The following is a 21,633-nucleotide window of genomic DNA, read 5'->3' as shown; positions in this document are numbered from 1 at the left end:
TTCTTTGTAACAAGTGTTACATTAACATGAGTGTCTCTTGTTCTTTGTAACAAGTGTTACATTAACATGAGTGTCTCTTGTTCTTTGTAACAAGTGTTACATTAACATGAGTGTTTCTTGTTCTTTGTAACAAGTGTTACATTAACATGAGTGTCTCTTGTTCTTTGTAACAAGTGTTATATTAACATGTGTTCTCTTTCTTTGTAACAAGTGTTATATTAACATGATTGTCTCTTGTTCTTTGTAACAAGTGTTATATTAACATGATTGTTTCTTGTTCTTTGTAACAAGTGTTCATTTGTTCTTTGTAACAAGTGTTACATTAACATGAGTGTCTCTTGTTTTTGTAACAAGTGTTACATTAACATGAGTGTCTCTTGTTCTTTGTAACAAGTGTTACATTAACATGAGTGTTACATTAACATGATTGTCTCTTGTTCTTTGTAACAAGTGTTATATTAACATGAGTGTCTCTTGTTCTTTGTAACAAGTGTTACATTAACATGATTGTTTCTTGTTCTTTGTAACAAGTGTTATATTAACATGATTGTCTCTTGTTCTTTGTAACAAGTGTTATATTAACATGATTGTCTCTTGTTCTTTGTAACAAGTGTTACATTAACATGAGTGTCTCTTGTTCTTTGTAACAAGTGTTACATTAACATGAGTTCTCTTGTTCTTTGTAACAAGTGTTACATTAACATGAGTGTCTTTTGTTCTTTGTAACAAGTGTTACATTAACATGAGTGTCTCTTGTTCTTTGTAACAAGTGTTACATTAACAGTTCTCTTGTCTCTTGTTCTTTGTAACAAGTGTTACATTAACATGATTGTTTCTTGTTCTTTGTAACAAGTGTTACATTAACATGAGTGTCTCTTGTTCTTTGTAACAAGTGTTACATTAACATGAGTTCTTTGTTCTTTGTAACAAGTGTTACATTAACATGAGTGTCTCTTGTTCTTTGTAACAAGTGTTACATTAACATGATTGTCTCTTGTTCTTTGTAACAAGTGTTACATTAACATGAGTGTCTCTTGTTCTTTGTAACAAGTGTTACATTAACATGAGTGTTCTCTTGTTCTTTGTAACAAGTGTTACATTAACATGAGTGTTTCTTGTTCTTTGTAACAAGTGTTACATTAACATGAGTGTCTCTTGTTCTTTGTAACAAGTGTTACATTAACATGAGTGTTCTCTTTGTTTTGTAACAAGTGTTACATTAACATGAGTGTCTCTTGTTCTTTGTAACAAGTGTTATATTAACATGAGTGTTTCTTGTTCTTTGTAACAAGTGTTACATGACATGTGTCTCTTGTTCTTTGTAACAAGTGTTACATTAACATGATTGTCTTGTTCTTTGTAACAAGTGTTACATTAACATGAGTGTCTCTTGTTCTTTGTAACAAGTGTTACATTAACATGAGTGTCTCTTGTTCTTTGTAACAAGTGTTACATTAACATGAGTGTCTCTTGTTCTTTGTAACAAGTGTTACATTAACATGAGTGTCTCTTGTTCTTTGTAACAAGTGTTACATTATCAGTAAACATAGTTTAACAGAAACTCAGTGGAAGTGTTGAGTTCAGTAAACATAGTTTAACAGAAACTCAGTGGAAGTGTTGAGTTCAGTAAACATAGTTTAACAGAAACTCAGTGGAAGTGTTGAGTTCAGTAAACATAGTTTAACAGAAACTCAGTGGAAGTGTTGAGTTCAGTAAACATAGTTTAACAGAAACTCAGTGGAAGTGTTGAGTTCAGTAAATATAGTTTAACAGAAACTCAGTGGAAGTGTTGAGTTCAGTAAACATAGTTTAACAGAAACTCAGTGGAAGTGTTGAGTTCAGTAAACATAGTTTAACAGAAACTCAGTGGAAGTGTTGAGTTCAGTAAACATAGTTTAACAGAAACTCAGTGGAAGTGTTGAGTTCAGTAAACATAGTTTAACAGAAACTCAGTGGAAGTGTTGAGTTCAGTAAACATAGTTTAACAGAAACTCAGTGGAAGTGTTGAGTTCAGTAAACATAGTTTAACAGAAACTCAGTGGAAGTGTTGAGTTCAGTAAACATAGTTTAACAGAAACTCAGTGGAAGTGTTGAGTTCAGTAAACATAGTTTAACAGAAACTCAGTGGAAGTGTTGAGTTCAGTAAACATAGTTTAACAGAAACTCAGTGGAAGTGTTGAGTTCAGTAAACATAGTTTAACAGAAACTCAGTGGAAGTGTTGAGTTCAGTAAACATAGTTTAACAGAAACTCAGTGGAAGTGTTGAGTTCGGTAAACATAGTTTAACAGAAACTCAGTGGAAGTGTTGAGTTCAGTAAAAACTCAGTGGAAGTGTTGAGTTCAGTAAACATAGTTTAACAGAAACTCAGTGGAAGTGTTGAGTTCAGTAAACATAGTTTAACAGAAACTCAGTGGAAGTGTTGAGTTCAGTAAACATAGTTTAACAGAAACTCAGTGGAAGTGTTGAGTTCAGTAAACATAGTTTAACAGAAACTCAGTGGAAGTGTTGAGTTCAGTAAACATAGTTTAACAGAAACTCAGTGGAAGTGTTGAGTTCAGTAAACATAGTTTAACAGAAACTCAGTGGAAGTGTTGAGTTCAGTAAACATAGTTTAACAGAAACTCAGTGGAAGTGTTGAGTTCAGTAAACATAGTTTAACAGAAACTCAGTGGAAGTGTTGAGTTCAGTAAACATAGTTTAACAGAAACTCAGTGGAAGTGTTGAGTTCAGTAAACATAGTTTAACAGAAACTCAGTGGAAGTGTTGAGTTCAGTAAACATAGTTTAACAGAAACTCAGTGGAAGTGTTGAGTTCAGTGAACATAGTTTAACAGAAACTCAGTGGAAGTGTTGAGTTCAGTAAACATAGTTTAACAGAAACTCAGTGGAAGTGTTGAGTTCAGTAAACATAGTTTAACAGAAACTCAGTGGAAGTGTTGAGTTCAGTAAACATAGTTTAACAGAAACTCAGTGGAAGTGTTGAGTTCAGTAAACATAGTTTAACAGAAACTCAGTGGAAGTGTTGAGTTCAGTAAACATAGTTTAACAGAAACTCAGTGGAAGTGTTGAGTTCAGTAAACAGTTTAACAGAAACAGTGGAAGTGTTGAGTTCAGTTTAACAGAAACTCAGTGGAAGTGTTGAGTTCAGTAAACATAGTTTAACAGAAACTCAGTGGAAGTGTTGAGTTCAGTAAACATAGTTTAACAGAAACTCAGTGGAAGTGTTGAGTTCAGTAAACATAGTTTAACAGAAACTCAGTGGAAGTGTTGAGTTCAGTAAACATAGTTTAACAGAAACTCAGTGGAAGTGTTGAGTTCAGTAAACATAGTTTAACAGAAACTCAGTGGAAGTGTTGAGTTCAGTAAACATAGTTTAACAGAAACTCAGTGGAAGTGTTGAGTTCAGTAAACATAGTTTAACAGAAACTCAGTGGAAGTGTTGAGTTCAGTAAACATAGTTTAACAGAAACTCAGTGGAAGTGTTGAGTTCAGTAAACATAGTTTAACAGAAACTCAGTGGAAGTGTTGAGTTCAGTAAACATAGTTTAACAGAAACTCAGTGGAAGTGTTGAGTTCAGTAAACATAGTTTAACAGAAACTCAGTGGAAGTGTTGAGTTCAGTAAACATAGTTTAACAGAAACTCAGTGGAAGTGTTGAGTTCAGTAAACATAGTTTAACAGAAACTCAGTGGAAGTGTTGAGTTCAGTAAACATAGTTTAACAGAAACTCAGTGGAAGTGTTGAGTTCAGTAAACATAGTTTAACAGAAACTCAGTGGAAGTGTTGAGTTCAGTAAACATAGTTTAACAGAAACTCAGTGGAAGTGTTGAGTTCAGTAAACATAGTTTAACAGAAACTCAGTGGAAGTGTTGAGTTCAGTAAACATAGTTTAACAGAAACTCAGTGGAAGTGTTGAGTTCAGTAAACATAGTTTAACAGAAACTCAGTGGAAGTGTTGAGTTCAGTAAACATAGTTTAACAGAAACTCAGTGGAAGTGTTGAGTTCAGTAAACATAGTTTAACAGAAACTCAGTGGAAGTGTTGAGTTCAGTAAACATAGTTTAACAGAAACTCAGTGGAAGTGTTGAGTTCAGTAAACATAGTTTAACAGAAACTCAGTGGAAGTGTTGAGTTCAGTAAACATAGTTTAACAGAAACTCAGTGGAAGTGTTGAGTTCAGTAAACATAGTTTAACAGAAACTCAGTGGAAGTGTTGAGTTCAGTAAACATAGTTTAACAGAAACTCAGTGGAAGTGTTGAGTTCAGTAAACATAGTTTAACAGAAACTCAGTGGAAGTGTTGAGTTCAGTAAACATAGTTTAACAGAAACTCAGTGGAAGTGTTGAGTTCAGTAAACATAGTTTAACAGAAACTCAGTGGAAGTGTTGAGTTCAGTAAACATAGTTTAACAGAAACTCAGTGGAAGTGTTGAGTTCAGTAAACATAGTTTAACAGAAACTCAGTGGAAGTGTTGAGTTCAGTAAACATAGTTTAACAGAAACTCAGTGGAAGTGTTGAGTTCAGTAAACATAGTTTAACAGAAACTCAGTGGAAGTGTTGAGTTCAAACATAGTTTAACAGAAACTCAGTGGAAGTGTTGAGTTCAGTAAACATAGTTTAACAGAAACTCAGTGGAAGTGTTGAGTTCAGTAAACATAGTTTAACAGAAACTCAGTGGAAGTGTTGAGTTCAGTAAACATAGTTTAACAGAAACTCAGTGGAAGTGTTGAGTTCAGTAAACATAGTTTAACAGAAACTCAGTGGAAGTGTTGAGTTCAGTAAACATAGTTTAACAGAAACTCAGTGGAAGTGTTGAGTTCAGTAAACATAGTTTAACAGAAACTCAGTGGAAGTGTTGAGTTCAGTAAACATAGTTTAACAGAAACTCAGTGGAAGTGTTGAGTTCAGTAAACATAGTTTAACAGAAACTCAGTGGAAGTGTTGAGTTCAGTAAACATAGTTTAACAGAAACTCAGTGGAAGTGTTGAGTTCAGTAAACATAGTTTAACAGAAACTCAGTGGAAGTGTTGAGTTCAGTAAACATAGTTTAACAGAAACTCAGTGGAAGTGTTGAGTTCAGTAAACATAGTTTAACAGAAACTCAGTGGAAGTGTTGAGTTCAGTAAACATAGTTTAACAGAAACTCAGTGGAAGTGTTGAGTTCAGTAAACATAGTTTAACAGAAACTCAGTGGAAGTGTTGAGTTCAGTAAACATAGTTTAACAGAAACTCAGTGGAAGTGTTGAGTTCAGTAAACATAGTTTAACAGAAACTCAGTGGAAGTGTTGAGTTCAGTAAACATAGTTTAACAGAAACTCAGTGGAAGTGTTGAGTTCAGTAAACATAGTTTAACAGAAACTCAGTGGAAGTGTTGAGTTCAGTAAACATAGTTTAACAGAAACTCAGTGGAAGTGTTGAGTTCAGTAAACATAGTTTAACAGAAACTCAGTGGAAGTGTTGAGTTCAGTAAACATAGTTTAACAGAAACTCAGTGGAAGTGTTGAGTTCAGTAAACATAGTTTAACAGAAACTCAGTGGAAGTGTTGAGTTCAGTAAACATAGTTTAACAGAAACTCAGTGGAAGTGTTGAGTTCAGTAAACATAGTTTAACAGAAACTCAGTGGAAGTGTTGAGTTCAGTAAACATAGTTTAACAGAAACTCAGTGGAAGTGTTGAGTTCAGTAAACATAGTTTAACAGAAACTCAGTGGAAGTGTTGAGTTCAGTAAACATAGTTTAACAGAAACTCAGTGGAAGTGTTGAGTTCAGTAAACATAGTTTAACAGAAACTCAGTGGAAGTGTTGAGTTCAGTAAACATAGTTTAACAGAAACTCAGTGGAAGTGTTGAGTTCAGTAAACATAGTTTAACAGAAACTCAGTGGAAGTGTTGAGTTCAGTAAACATAGTTTAACAGAAACTCAGTGGAAGTGTTGAGTTCAGTAAACATAGTTTAACAGAAACTCAGTGGAAGTGTTGAGTTCAGTAAACATAGTTTAACAGAAACTCAGTGGAAGTGTTGAGTTCAGTAAACATAGTTTAACAGAAACTCAGTGGAAGTGTTGAGTTCAGTAAACATAGTTTAACAGAAACTCAGTGGAAGTGTTGAGTTCAGTAAACATAGTTTAACAGAAACTCAGTGGAAGTGTTGAGTTCAGTAAACATAGTTTAACAGAAACTCAGTGGAAGTGTTGAGTTCAGTAACAGAAACATAGTTTAACAGAAACTCAGTGGAAGTGTTGAGTTCAGTAAACATAGTTTAACAGAAACTCAGTGGAAGTGTTGAGTTCAGTAAACATAGTTTAACAGAAACTCAGTGGAAGTGTTGAGTTCAGTAAACAGTTTAACAGAAACTCAGTGGAAGTGTTGAGTTCAGTAAACATAGTTTAACAGAAACTCAGTGGAAGTGTTGAGTTCAGTAAACATAGTTTAACAGAAACTCAGTGGAAGTGTTGAGTTCAGTAAACATAGTTTAACAGAAACTCAGTGGAAGTGTTGAGTTCAGTAAACATAGTTTAACAGAAACTCAGTGGAAGTGTTGAGTTCAGTAAACATAGTTTAACAGAAACTCAGTGGAAGTGTTGAGTTCAGTAAACATAGTTTAACAGAAACTCAGTGGAAGTGTTGAGTTCAGTAAACATAGTTTAACAGAAACTCAGTGGAAGTGTTGAGTTCAGTAAACATAGTTTAACAGAAACTCAGTGGAAGTGTTGAGTTCAGTAAACATAGTTTAACAGAAACTCAGTGGAAGTGTTGAGTTCAGTAAACATAGTTTAACAGAAACTCAGTGGAAGTGTTGAGTTCAGTAAACATAGTTTAACAGAAACTCAGTGGAAGTGTTGAGTTCAGTAAACATAGTTTTAACAGTTTAACAGAAAACTCAGTGGAAGTGTTGAGTTCAGTAAACATAGTTTAACAGAAACTCAGTGGAAGTGTTGAGTTCAGTAAACATAGTTTAACAGAAACTCAGTGGAAGTGTTGAGTTCAGTAAACATAGTTTAACAGAAACTCAGTGGAAGTGTTGAGTTCAGTAAACATAGTTTAACAGAAACTCAGTGGAAGTGTTGAGTTCAGTAAACATAGTTTAACAGAAACTCAGTGGAAGTGTTGAGTTCAGTAAACATAGTTTAACAGAAACTCAGTGGAAGTGTTGAGTTCAGTAAACATAGTTTAACAGAAACTCAGTGGAAGTGTTGAGTTCAGTAAACATAGTTTAACAGAAACTCAGTGGAAGTGTTGAGTTCAGTAAACATAGTTTAACAGAAACTCAGTGGAAGTGTTGAGTTCAGTAAACATAGTTTAACAGAAACTCAGTGGAAGTGTTGAGTTCAGTAAACATAGTTTAACAGAAACTCAGTGGAAGTGTTGAGTTCAGTAAACATAGTTTAACAGAAACTCAGTGGAAGTGTTGAGTTCAGTAAACATAGTTTAACAGAAACTCAGTGGAAGTGTTGAGTTCAGTAAACATAGTTTAACAGAAACTCAGTGGAAGTGTTGAGTTCAGTAAACATAGTTTAACAGAAACTCAGTGGAAGTGTTGAGTTCAGTAAACATAGTTTAACAGAAACTCAGTGGAAGTGTTGAGTTCAGTAAACATAGTTTAACAGAAACTCAGTGGAAGTGTTGAGTTCAGTAAACATAGTTTAACAGAAACTCAGTGGAAGTGTTGAGTTCAGTAAACATAGTTTAACAGAAACTCAGTGGAAGTGTTGAGTTCAGTAAACATAGTTTAACAGAAACTCAGTGGAAGTGTTGAGTTCAGTAAACATAGTTTAACAGAAACTCAGTGGAAGTGTTGAGTTCAGTAAACATAGTTTAACAGAAACTCAGTGGAAGTGTTGAGTTCAGTAAACATAGTTTAACAGAAACTCAGTGGAAGTGTTGAGTTCAGTAAACATAGTTTAACAGAAACTCAGTGGAAGTGTTGAGTTCAGTAAACATAGTTTAACAGAAACTCAGTGGAAGTGTTGAGTTCAGTAAACATAGTTTAACAGAAACTCAGTGGAAGTGTTGAGTTCAGTAAACATAGTTTAACAGAAACTCAGTGGAAGTGTTGAGTTCAGTAAACATAGTTTAACAGAAACTCAGTGGAAGTGTTGAGTTCAGTAAACATAGTTTAACAGAAACTCAGTGGAAGTGTTGAGTTCAGTAAACATAGTTTAACAGAAACTCAGTGGAAGTGTTGAGTTCAGTAAACATAGTTTAACAGAAACTCAGTGGAAGTGTTGAGTTCAGTAAACATAGTTTAACAGAAACTCAGTGGAAGTGTTGAGTTCAGTAAACATAGTTTAACAGAAACTCAGTGGAAGTGTTGAGTTCAGTAAACATAGTTTAACAGAAACTCAGTGGAAGTGTTGAGTTCAGTAAACATAGTTTAACAGAAACTCAGTGGAAGTGTTGAGTTCAGTAAACATAGTTTAACAGAAACTCAGTGGAAGTGTTGAGTTCAGTAAACATAGTTTAACAGAAACTCAGTGGAAGTGTTGAGTTCAGTAAACATAGTTTAACAGAAACTCAGTGGAAGTGTTGAGTTCAGTAAACATAGTTTAACAGAAACTCAGTGGAAGTGTTGAGTTCAGTAAACATAGTTTAACAGAAACTCAGTGGAAGTGTTGAGTTCAGTAAACATAGTTTAACAGAAACTCAGTGGAAGTGTTGAGTTCAGTAAACATAGTTTAACAGAAACTCAGTGGAAGTGTTGAGTTCAGTAAACATAGTTTAACAGAAACTCAGTGGAAGTGTTGAGTTCAGTAAACATAGTTTAACAGAAACTCAGTGGAAGTGTTGAGTTCAGTAAACATAGTTTAACAGAAACTCAGTGGAAGTGTTGAGTTCAGTAAACATAGTTTAACAGAAACTCAGTGGAAGTGTTGAGTTCAGTAAACATAGTTTAACAGAAACTCAGTGGAAGTGTTGAGTTCAGTAAACATAGTTTAACAGAAACTCAGTGGAAGTGTTGAGTTCAGTAAACATAGTTTAACAGAAACTCAGTGGAAGTGTTGAGTTCAGTAAACATAGTTTAACAGAAACTCAGTGGAAGTGTTGAGTTCAGTAAACATAGTTTAACAGAAACTCAGTGGAAGTGTTGAGTTCAGTAAACATAGTTTAACAGAAACTCAGTGGAAGTGTTGAGTTCAGTAAACATAGTTTAACAGAAACTCAGTGGAAGTGTTGAGTAACAGAAACTCAGTGGAAGTGTTGAGTAAACATAGTTTAACAGAAACTCAGTGGAAGTGTTGAGTTCAGTAAACATAGTTTAACAGAAACTCAGTGGAAGTGTTGAGTTCAGTAAACATAGTTTAACAGAAACTCAGTGGAAGTGTTGAGTTCAGTAAACATAGTTTAACAGAAACTCAGTGGAAGTGTTGAGTTCAGTAAACATAGTTTAACAGAAACTCAGTGGAAGTGTTGAGTTCAGTAAACATAGTTTAACAGAAACTCAGTGGAAGTGTTGAGTTCAGTAAACATAGTTTAACAGAAACTCAGTGGAAGTGTTGAGTTCAGTAAACATAGTTTAACAGAAACTCAGTGGAAGTGTTGAGTTCAGTAAACATAGTTTAACAGAAACTCAGTGGAAGTGTTGAGTTCAGTAAACATAGTTTAACAGAAACTCAGTGGAAGTGTTGAGTTCAGTAGTTTAAACTCAGTGGAAGTGTTGAGTTCAGTAAACATTTAACAGAAACTCAGTGGAAGTGTTGAGTTCAGTAAACATAGTTTAACAGAAACTCAGTGGAAGTGTTGAGTTCAGTAAACATAGTTTAACAGAAACTCAGTGGAAGTGTTGAGTTCAGTGGAAGTGTTGAGTTCAGTAAACATAGTTTAACAGAAACTCAGTGGAAGTGTTGAGTTCAGTAAACATAGTTTAACAGAAACTCAGTGGAAGTGTTGAGTTCAGTAAACATAGTTTAACAGAAACTCAGTGGAAGTGTTGAGTTCAGTAAACATAGTTTAACAGAAACTCAGTGGAAGTGTTGAGTTCAGTAAACATAGTTTAACAGAAACTCAGTGGAAGTGTTGAGTTCAGTAAACATAGTTTAACAGAAACTCAGTGGAAGTGTTGAGTTCAGTGTTAACAGAAACTCAGTGGAAGTGTTGAGTTCAGTAAACATAGTTTAACAGAAACTCAGTGGAAGTGTTGAGTTCAGTAAACATAGTTTAACAGAAACTCAGTGGAAGTGTTGAGTTCAGTAAACATAGTTTAACAGAAACTCAGTGGAAGTGTTGAGTTCAGTAAACATAGTTTAACAGAAACTCAGTGGAAGTGTTGAGTTCAGTAAACATAGTTTAACAGAAACTCAGTGGAAGTGTTGAGTTCAGTAAACATAGTTTAACAGAAACTCAGTGGAAGTGTTGAGTTCAGTAAACATAGTTTAACAGAAACTCAGTGGAAGTGTTGAGTTCAGTAAACATAGTTTAACAGAAACTCAGTGGAAGTGTTGAGTTCAAACATAGTTTAACAGAAACTCAGTGGAAGTGTTGAGTTCAGTAAACATAGTTTAACAGAAACTCAGTGGAAGTGTTGAGTTTCAGTAAACATAGTTTAACAGAAACTCAGTGGAAGTGTTGAGTTCAGTAAACATAGTTTAACAGAAACTCAGTGGAAGTGTTGAGTTCAGTAAACATAGTTTAACAGAAACTCAGTGGAAGTGTTGAGTTCAGTAAACATAGTTTAACAGAAACTCAGTGGAAGTGTTGAGTTCAGTAAACATAGTTTAACAGAAACTCAGTGGAAGTGTTGAGTTCAGTAAACATAGTTTAACAGAAACTCAGTGGAAGTGTTGAGTTCAGTAAACATAGTTTAACAGAAACTCAGTGGAAGTGTTGAGTTCAGTAAACATAGTTTAACAGAAACTCAGTGGAAGTGTTGAGTTCAGTAAACATAGTTTAACAGAAACTCAGTGGAAGTGTTGAGTTCAGTAAACATAGTTTAACAGAAACTCAGTGGAAGTGTTGAGTTCAGTAAACATAGTTTAACAGAAACTCAGTGGAAGTGTTGAGTTCAGTAAACATAGTTTAACAGAAACTCAGTGGAAGTTGAGTTGAGTTCAGTGGAAACATAGTTTAACAGAAACTCAGTGGAAGTGTTGAGTTCAGTAAACATAGTTTAACAGAAACTCAGTGGAAGTGTTGAGTTCAGTAAACATAGTTTAACAGAAACTCAGTGGAAGTGTTGAGTTCAGTAAACATAGTTTAACAGAAACTCAGTGGAAGTGTTGAGTTCAGTAAACATAGTTTAACAGAAACTCAGTGGAAGTGTTGAGTTCAGTAAACATAGTTTAACAGAAACTCAGTGGAAGTGTTGAGTTCAGTAAACATAGTTTAACAGAAACTCAGTGGAAGTGTTGAGTTCAGTAAACATAGTTTAACAGAAACTCAGTGGAAGTGTTGAGTTCAGTAAACATAGTTTAACAGAAACTCAGTGGAAGTGTTGAGTTCAGTAAACATAGTTTAACAGAAACTCAGTGGAAGTGTTGAGTTCAGTAAACATAGTTTAACAGAAACTCAGTGGAAGTGTTGAGTTCAGTAAACATAGTTTAACAGAAACTCAGTGGAAGTGTTGAGTTCAGTAAACATAGTTTAACAGAAACTCAGTGGAAGTGTTGAGTTCAGTAAACATAGTTTAACAGAAACTCAGTGGAAGTGTTGAGTTCAGTAAACATAGTTTAACAGAAACTCAGTGGAAGTGTTGAGTTCAGTAAACATAGTTTAACAGAAACTCAGTGGAAGTGTTGAGTTCAGTAAACATAGTTTAACAGAAACTCAGTGGAAGTGTTGAGTTCAGTAAACATAGTTTAACAGAAACTCAGTGGAAGTGTTGAGTTCAGTAAACATAGTTTAACAGAAACTCAGTGGAAGTGTTGAGTTCAGTAAACATAGTTTAACAGAAACTCAGTGGAAGTGTTGAGTTCAGTAAACATAGTTTAACAGAAACTCAGTGGAAGTGTTGAGTTCAGTAAACATAGTTTAACAGAAACTCAGTGGAAGTGTTGAGTTCAGTAAACATAGTTTAACAGAAACTCAGTGGAAGTGTTGAGTTCAGTAAACATAGTTTAACAGAAACTCAGTGGAAGTGTTGAGTTCAGTAAACATAGTTTAACAGAAACTCAGTGGAAGTGTTGAGTTCAGTAAACATAGTTTAACAGAAACTCAGTGGAAGTGTTGAGTTCAGTAAACATAGTTTAACAGAAACTCAGTGGAAGTGTTGAGTTCAGTAACAGAAACATAGTTTAACAGAAACTCAGTGGAAGTGTTGAGTTCAGTAAACATAGTTTAACAGAAACTCAGTGGAAGTGTTGAGTTCAGTAAACATAGTTTAACAGAAACTCAGTGGAAGTGTTGAGTTCAGTAAACATAGTTTAACAGAAACTCAGTGGAAGTGTTGAGTTCAGTAAACATAGTTTAACAGAAACTCAGTGGAAGTGTTGAGTTCAGTAAACATAGTTTAACAGAAACTCAGTGGAAGTGTTGAGTTCAGTAAACATAGTTTAACAGAAACTCAGTGGAAGTGTTGAGTTCAGTAAACATAGTTTAACAGAAACTCAGTGGAAGTGTTGAGTTCAGTAAACATAGTTTAACAGAAACTCAGTGGAAGTGTTGAGTTCAGAAACTCAGTGGAAACATAGTTTAACAGAAACTCAGTGGAAGTGTTGAGTTCATAGTTTAACAGAAACTCAGTGGAAGTGTTGAGTTCAGTAAACATAGTTTAACAGAAACTCAGTGGAAGTGTTGAGTTCAGTAAACATAGTTTAACAGAAACTCAGTGGAAGTGTTGAGTTCAGTAAACATAGTTTAACAGAAACTCAGTGGAAGTGTTGAGTTCAGTAAACATAGTTTAACAGAAACTCAGTGGAAGTGTTGAGTTCAGTAAACATAGTTTAACAGAAACTCAGTGGAAGTGTTGAGTTCAGTAAACATAGTTTAACAGAAACTCAGTGGAAGTGTTGAGTTCAGTAAACATAGTTTAACAGAAACTCAGTGGAAGTGTTGAGTTCAGTAAACATAGTTTAACAGAAACTCAGTGGAAGTGTTGAGTTCAGTAAACATAGTTTAACAGAAACTCAGTGGAAGTGTTGAGTTCAGTAAACATAGTTTAACAGAAACTCAGTGGAAGTGTTGAGTTCAGTAAACATAGTTTAACAGAAACTCAGTGGAAGTGTTGAGTTCAGTAAACATAGTTTAACAGAAACTCAGTGGAAGTGTTGAGTTCAGTAAACATAGTTTAACAGAAACTCAGTGGAAGTGTTGAGTTCAGTAAACATAGTTTAACAGAAACTCAGTGGAAGTGTTGAGTTCAGTCAAACATAGTTTAACAGAAACTCAGTGGAAGTGTTGAGTTCAGTAAACATAGTTTAACAGAAACTCAGTGGAAGTGTTGAGTTCAGTAAACATAGTTTAACAGAAACTCAGTGGAAGTGTTGAGTTCAGTAAACATAGTTTAACAGAAACTCAGTGGAAGTGTTGAGTTCAGTAAACATAGTTTAACAGAAACTCAGTGGAAGTGTTGAGTTCAGTAAACATAGTTTAACAGAAACTCAGTGGAAGTGTTGAGTTCAGTAAACATAGTTTAACAGAAACTCAGTGGAAGTGTTGAGTCAGTCAGTTTAACAGAAACAGTAGTTTAACAGAAACTCAGTGGAAGTGTTGAGTTCAGTAAACATAGTTTAACAGAAACTCAGTGGAAGTGTTGAGTTCAGTAAACATAGTTTAACAGAAACTCAGTGGAAGTGTTGAGTTCAGTAAACATAGTTTAACAGAAACTCAGTGGAAGTGTTGAGTTCAGTAAACATAGTTTAACAGAAACTCAGTGGAAGTGTTGAGTTCAGTAAACATAGTTTAACAGAAACTCAGTGGAAGTGTTGAGTTCAGTAAACATAGTTTAACAGAAACTCAGTGGAAGTGTTGAGTTCAGTAAACATAGTTTAACAGAAACTCAGTGGAAGTGTTGAGTTCAGTAAACATAGTTTAACAGAAACTCAGTGGAAGTGTTGAGTTCAGTAAACATAGTTTAACAGAAACTCAGTGGAAGTGTTGAGTTCAGTAAACATAGTTTAACAGAAACTCAGTGGAAGTGTTGAGTTCAGTAAACATAGTTTAACAGAAACTCAGTGGAAGTGTTGAGTTCAGTAAACATAGTTTAACAGAAACTCAGTGGAAGTGTTGAGTTCAGTAAACATAGTTTAACAGAAACTCAGTGGAAGTGTTGAGTTCAGTAAACATAGTTTAACAGAAACTCAGTGGAAGTGTTGAGTTCAGTAAACATAGTTTAACAGAAACTCAGTGGAAGTGTTGAGTTCAGTAAACATAGTTTAACAGAAACTCAGTGGAAGTGTTGAGTTCAGTAAACATAGTTTAACAGAAACTCAGTGGAAGTGTTGAGTTCAGTAAACATAGTTTAACAGAAACTCAGTGGAAGTGTTGAGTTCAGTAAACATAGTTTAACAGAAACTCAGTGGAAGTGTTGAGTTCAGTAAACATAGTTTAACAGAAACTCAGTGGAAGTGTTGAGTTCAGTAAACATAGTTTAACAGAAACTCAGTGGAAGTGTTGAGTTCAGTAAACATAGTTTAACAGAAACCTCAGTGGAAGTGTTGAGTTCAGTAAACAGTTTAACAGAAACTCAGTGGAAGTGTTGAGTTCAGTAAACATAGTTTAACAGAAACTCAGTGGAAGTGTTGAGTTCAGTAAACATAGTTTAACAGAAACTCAGTGGAAGTGTTGAGTTCAGTAAACATAGTTTAACAGAAACTCAGTGGAAGTGTTGAGTTCAGTAAACATAGTTTAACAGAAACTCAGTGGAAGTGTTGAGTTCAGTAAACATAGTTTAACAGAAACTCAGTGGAAGTGTTGAGTTCAGTAAACATAGTTTAACAGAAACTCAGTGGAAGTGTTGAGTTCAGTAAACATAGTTTAACAGAAACTCAGTGGAAGTGTTGAGTTCAGTAAACATAGTTTAACAGAAACTCAGTGGAAGTGTTGAGTTCAGTAAACATAGTTTAACAGAAACTCAGTGGAAGTGTTGAGTTCAGTAAACATAGTTTAACAGAAACTCAGTGGAAGTGTTGAGTTCAGTAAACATAGTTTAACAGAAACTCAGTGGAAGTGTTGAGTTCAGTAAACATAGTTTAACAGAAACTCAGTGGAAGTGTTGAGTTCAGTAAACATAGTTTAACAGAAACTCAGTGGAAGTGTTGAGTTCAGTAACAGAAACATAGTTTAACAGAAACTCAGTGGAAGTGTTGAGTTCAGTAAACATAGTTTAACAGAAACTCAGTGGAAGTGTTGAGTTCAGTAAACATAGTTTAACAGAAACTCAGTGGAAGTGTTGAGTTCAGTAAACATAGTTTAACAGAAACTCAGTGGAAGTGTTGAGTTCAGTAAACATAGTTTAACAGAAACTCAGTGGAAGTGTTGAGTTCAGTAAACATAGTTTAACAGAAACTCAGTGGAAGTGTTGAGTTCAGTAAACATAGTTTAACAGAAACTCAGTGGAAGTGTTGAGTTCAGTAAACATAGTTTAACAGAAACTCAGTGGAAGTGTTGAGTTCAGTAAACATAGTTTAACAGAAACTCAGTGGAAGTGTTGAGTTCAGTAAACATAGTTTAACAGAAACTCAGTGGAAGTGTTGAGTTCAGTAAACATAGTTTAACAGAAACTCAGTGGAAGTGTTGAGTTCAGTAAACATAGTTTAACAGAAACTCAGTGGAAGTGTTGAGTTCAGTAAACATAGTTTAACAGAAACTCAGTGGAAGTGTTGAGTTCAGTAAACATAGTTTAACAGAAACTCAGTGGAAGTGTTGAGTTCAGTAAACATAGTTTAACAGAAACTCAGTGGAAGTGTTGAGTTCAGTAAACATAGTTTAACAGAAACTCAGTGGAAGTGTTGAGTTCAGTAAACATAGTTTAACAGAAACTCAGTGGAAGTGTTGAGTTCAGTAAACATAGTTTAACAGAAACTCAGTGGAAGTGTTGAGTTCAGTAAACATAGTTTAACAGAAACTCAGTGGAAGTGTTGAGTTCAGTAAACATAGTTTAACAGAAACTCAGTGGAAGTGTTGAGTTCAGTAAACATAGTTTAACAGAAACTCAGTGGAAGTGTTGAGTTCAGTAAACATAGTTTTAGTTTACCAGAAACTCAGTGGAAGTTGTTGAGTTCAGTCAGTGGAACATAGTTTAACAGAAACTCAGTGGAAGTGTTGAGTTCAGTAAACATAGTTTAACAGAAACTCAGTGGAAGTGTTGAGTTCAGTAAACATAGTTTAACAGAAACTCAGTGGAAGTGTTGAGTTCAGTAAACATAGTTTAACAGAAACTCAGTGGAAGTGTTGAGTTCAGTAAACATAGTTTAACAGAAACTCAGTGGAAGTGTTGAGTTCAGTAAACATAGTTTAACAGAAACTCAGTGGAAGTGTTGAGTTCAGTAAACATAGTTTAACAGAAACTCAGTGGAAGTGTTGAGTTCAGTAAACATAGTTTAACAGAAACTCAGTGGAAGTGTTGAGTTCAGTAAACATAGTTTAACAGAAACTCAGTGGAAGTGTTGAGTTCAGTAAACATAGTTTAACAGAAACTCAGTGGAAGTGTTGAGTTCAGTAAACATAGTTTAACAGAAACTCAGTGGAAGTGTTGAGTTCAGTAAACATAGTTTAACAGAAACTCAGTGGAAGTGTTGAGTTCAGTAAACATAGTTTAACAGAAACTCAGTGGAAGTGTTGAGTTCAGTAAACATAGTTTAACAGAAACTCAGTGGAAGTGTTGAGTTCAGTAAACATAGTTTAACAGAAACTCAGTGGAAGTGTTGAGTTCAGTAAACATAGTTTAACAGAAACTCAGTGGAAGTGTTGAGTTCAGTAAACATAGTTTAACAGAAACTCAGTGGAAGTGTTGAGTTCAGTAAACATAGTTTAACAGAAACTCAGTGGAAGTGTTGAGTTCAGTAAACATAGTTTAACAGAAACTCAGTGGAAGTGTTGAGTTCAGTAAACATAGTTTAACAGAAACTCAGTGGAAGTGTTGAGTTCAGTAAACATAGTTTAACAGAAACTCAGTGGAAGTGTTGAGTTCAGTAAACATAGTTTAACAGAAACTCAGTGGAAGTGTTGAGTTCAGTAAACATAGTTTAACAGAAACTCAGTGGAAGTGTTGAGTTCACAGAAACATAGTTTAACAGAAACTCAGTGGAAGTGTTGAGTTCAGTAAACATAGTTTAACAGAAACTCAGTGGAAGTGTTGAGTTCAGTAAACATAGTTTAACAGAAACTCAGTGGAAGTGTTGAGTTCAGTAAACATAGTTTAACAGAAACTCAGTGGAAGTGTTGAGTTCAGTAAACATAGTTTAACAGAAACTCAGTGGAAGTGTTGAGTTCAGTAAACATAGTTTAACAGAAACTCAGTGGAAGTGTTGAGTTCAGTAAAGTAGTTTAACATAGTTTAACAGAAACTCAGTGGAAGTGTTGAGTTCAGTAAACATAGTTTAACAGAAACTCAGTGGAAGTGTTGAGTTCAGTAAACATAGTTTAACAGAAACTCAGTGGAAGTGTTGAGTTCAGTAAACATAGTTTAACAGAAACTCAGTGGAAGTGTTGAGTTCAGTAAACATAGTTTAACAGAAACTCAGTGGAAGTGTTGAGTTCAGTAAACATATTTAACAGAAACTCAGTGGAAGTGTTGAGTTCAGTAAACATAGTTTAACAGAAACTCAGTGGAAGTGTTGAGTTCAGTAAACATAGTTTAACAGAAACTCAGTGGAAGTGTTGAGTTCAGTAAACATAGTTTAACAGAAACTCAGTGGAAGTGTTGAGTTCAGTAAACATAGTTTAACAGAAACTCAGTGGAAGTGTTGAGTTCAGTAAACATAGTTTAACAGAAACTCAGTGGAAGTGTTGAGTTCAGTCAAACATAGTTTAACAGAAACTCAGTGGAAGTGTTGAGTTCAGTAAACATAGTTTAACAGAAACTCAGTGGAAGTGTTGAGTAAACATAGTTTAACAGAAACTCAGTGGAAGTTCAGTAAACATAGTTTAACAGAAACTCAGTGGAAGTGTTGAGTTCAGTAAACATAGTTTAACAGAAACTCAGTGGAAGTGTTGAGTTCAGTAAACATAGTTTAACAGAAACTCAGTGGAAGTGTTGAGTTCAGTAAACATAGTTTAACAGAAACTCAGTGGAAGTGTTGAGTTCAGTAAACATAGTTTAACAGAAACTCAGTGGAAGTGTTGAGTTCAGTAAACATAGTTTAACAGAAACTCAGTGGAAGTGTTGAGTTCAGTAAACATAGTTTAACAGAAACTCAGTGGAAGTGTTGAGTTCAGTAACAGAAACATGGAAGTTTAACAGAAACTCAGTGGAAGTGTTGAGTTCAGTAAACATAGTTTAACAGAAACTCAGTGGAAGTGTTGAGTTCAGTAAACATAGTTTAACAGAAACTCAGTGGAAGTGTTGAGTTCAGTAAACATAGTTTAACAGAAACTCAGTGGAAGTGTTGAGTTCAGTAAACATAGTTTAACAGAAACTCAGTGGAAGTGTTGAGTTCAGTAAACATAGTTTAACAGAAACTCAGTGGAAGTGTTGAGTTCAGTAAACATAGTTTAACAGAAACTCAGTGGAAGTGTTGAGTTCAGTAAACATAGTTTAACAGAAACTCAGTGGAAGTGTTGAGTTCAGTAAACATAGTTTAACAGAAACTCAGTGGAAGTGTTGAGTTCAGTAAACATAGTTTAACAGAAACTCAGTGGAAGTGTTGAGTTCAGTAAACATAACAGAAACTCAGTGAAAGTGTTGAGTTCAGTAAACATAGTTTAACAGAAACTCAGTGGAAGTGTTGAGTTCAGTAACAGAAACATAGTTTAACAGAAACTCAGTGGAAGTGTTGAGTTCAGTAAACATAGTTTAACAGAAACTCAGTGGAAGTGTTGAGTTCAGTAAACATAGTTTAACAGAAACTCAGTGGAAGTGTTGAGTTCAGTAAACATAGTTTAACAGAAACTCAGTGGAAGTGTTGAGTTCAGTAAACATAGTTTAACAGAAACTCAGTGGAAGTGTTGAGTTCAGTAAACATAGTTTAACAGAAACTCAGTGGAAGTGTTGAGTTCAGTAAACATAGTTTAACAGAAACTCAGTGGAAGTGTTGAGTTCAGTAAACATAGTTTAACAGAAACTCAGTGGAAGTGTTGGAAGTGTTGATGTTCAGTAACAGAAAACATAGTTTAACAGAAACTCAGAAACTCAGTGGAAGTGTTGAGTTCAGTAAACATAGTTTAACAGAAACTCAGTGGAAGTGTTGAGTTCAGTAAACATAGTTTAACAGAAACTCAGTGGAAGTGTTGAGTTCAGTAAACATAGTTTAACAGAAACTCAGTGGAAGTGTTGAGTTCAGTAAACATAGTTTAACAGAAACTCAGTGGAAGTGTTGAGTTCAGTAAACATAGTTTAACAGAAACTCAGTGGAAGTGTTGAGTTCAGTAAACATAGTTTAACAGAAACTCAGTGGAAGTGTTGAGTTCAGTAAACATAGTTTAACAGAAACTCAGTGGAAGTGTTGAGTTCAGTAAACATAGTTTAACAGAAACTCAGTGGAAGTGTTGAGTTCAGTAAACATAGTTTAACAGAAACTCAGTGGAAGTGTTGAGTTCAGTAAACATAGTTTAACAGAAACTCAGTGGAAGTGTTGAGTTCAGTAAACATAGTTTAACAGAAACTCAGTGGAAGTGTTGAGTTCAGTAAACATAGTTTAACAGAAACTCAGTGGAAGTGTTGAGAAACATAGTTTAACAGTCAGTGGAAGTGTTGAGTTCAGTAACAGAAACATAGTTTAACAGAAACTCAGTGGAAGTGTTGAGTTCAGTAAACATAGTTTAACAGAAACTCAGTGGAAGTGTTGAGTTCAGTAAACATAGTTTAACAGAAACTCAGTGGAAGTGTTGAGTTCAGTAAACATAGTTTAACAGAAACTCAGTGGAAGTGTTGAGTTCAGTAAACATAGTTTAACAGAAACTCAGTGGAAGTGTTGAGTTCAGTAAACATAGTTTAACAGAAACTCAGTGGAAGTGTTGAGTTCAGTAAACATAGTTTAACAGAAACTCAGTGGAAGTGTTGAGTTCAGTAAACATAGTTTAACAGAAACTCAGTGGAAGTGTTGAGTTCAGTAAACATAGTTTAACAGAAACTCAGTGGAAGTGTTGAGTTCAGTAAACATAGTTTAACAGAAACTCAGTGGAAGTGTTGAGTTCAGTAAACATAGTTTAACAGAAACTCAGTGGAAGTGTTGAGTTCAGTAAACATAGTTTAACAGAAACTCAGTGGAAGTGTTGAGTTCAGTAAACATAGTTTAACAGAAACTCAGTGGAAGTGAGTTGAGTTCAGTCAGTGGAACATAGTTTAACAGAAACTCAGTGGAAGTGTTGAGTTCAGTAAACATAGTTTAACAGAAACTCAGTGGAAGTGTTGAGTTCAGTAAACAGTAGTTTAACAGAAACTCAGTGGAAGTGTTGAGTTCAAACATAGTTTAACAGAAACTCAGTGGAAGTGTTGAGTTCAGTAAACATAGTTTAACAGAAACTCAGTGGAAGTGTTGAGTTCAGTAAACATAGTTTAACAGAAACTCAGTGGAAGTGTTGAGTTCAGTAAACATAGTTTAACAGAAACTCAGTGGAAGTGTTGAGTTCAGTAAACATAGTTTAACAGAAACTCAGTGGAAGTGTTGAGTTCAGTAAACATAGTTTAACAGAAACTCAGTGGAAGTGTTGAGTTCAGTAAACATAGTTTAACAGAAACTCAGTGGAAGTGTTGTTGAGTTCAGTAAACATAGTTTAACAGAAACTCAGTGGAAGTGTTGAGTTCAGTAAACATAGTTTAACAGAAACTCAGTGGAAGTGTTGAGTTCAGTAAACATAGTTTAACAGAAACTCAGTGGAAGTGTTGAGTTCAGTAAACATAGTTTAACAGAAACTCAGTGGAAGTGTTGAGTTCAGTAAACATAGTTTAACAGAAACTCAGTGGAAGTGTTGAGTTCAGTAAACATAGTTTAACAGAAACTCAGTGGAAGTGTTGAGTTCAGTAAACATAGTTTAACAGAAACTCAGTGGAAGTGTTGAGTTCAGTAAACATAGTTTAACAGAAACTCAGTGGAAGTGTTGAGTTCAGTAAACATAGTTTAACAGAAACTCAGTGGAAGTGTTGAGTTCAGTAAACATAGTTTAACAGAAACTCAGTGGAAGTGTTGAGTTCAGTAAACATAGTTTAACAGAAACTCAGTGGAAGTGTTGAGTTCAGTAAACATAGTTTAACAGAAACTCAGTGGAAGTGTTGAGTTCAGTAAACATAGTTTAACAGAAACTCAGTGGAAGTGTTGAGTTCAGTAAACATAGTTTAACAGAAACTCAGTGGAAGTGTTGAGTTCAGTAAACATAGTTTAACAGAAACTCAGTGGAAGTGTTGAGTTCAGTAAACATAGTTTAACAGAAACTCAGTGGAAGTGTTGAGTTCAGTAAACATAGTTTAACAGAAACTCAGTGGAAGTGTTGAGTTCAGTAAACATAGTTTAACAGAAACTCAGTGGAAGTGTTGAGTTCAGTAAACATAGTTTAACAGAAACTCAGTGGAAGTGTTGAGTTCAGTAAACATAGTTTAACAGAAACTCA

The sequence above is a fragment of the Tachypleus tridentatus genome, unplaced genomic scaffold, assembly GCF_004210375.1.
Source record: "Tachypleus tridentatus isolate NWPU-2018 unplaced genomic scaffold, ASM421037v1 Hic_cluster_2, whole genome shotgun sequence".
Classification (NCBI taxonomy): domain Eukaryota; kingdom Metazoa; phylum Arthropoda; class Merostomata; order Xiphosura; family Limulidae; genus Tachypleus; species Tachypleus tridentatus.
Note: the sequence above shows the minus strand (reverse complement) of the source record.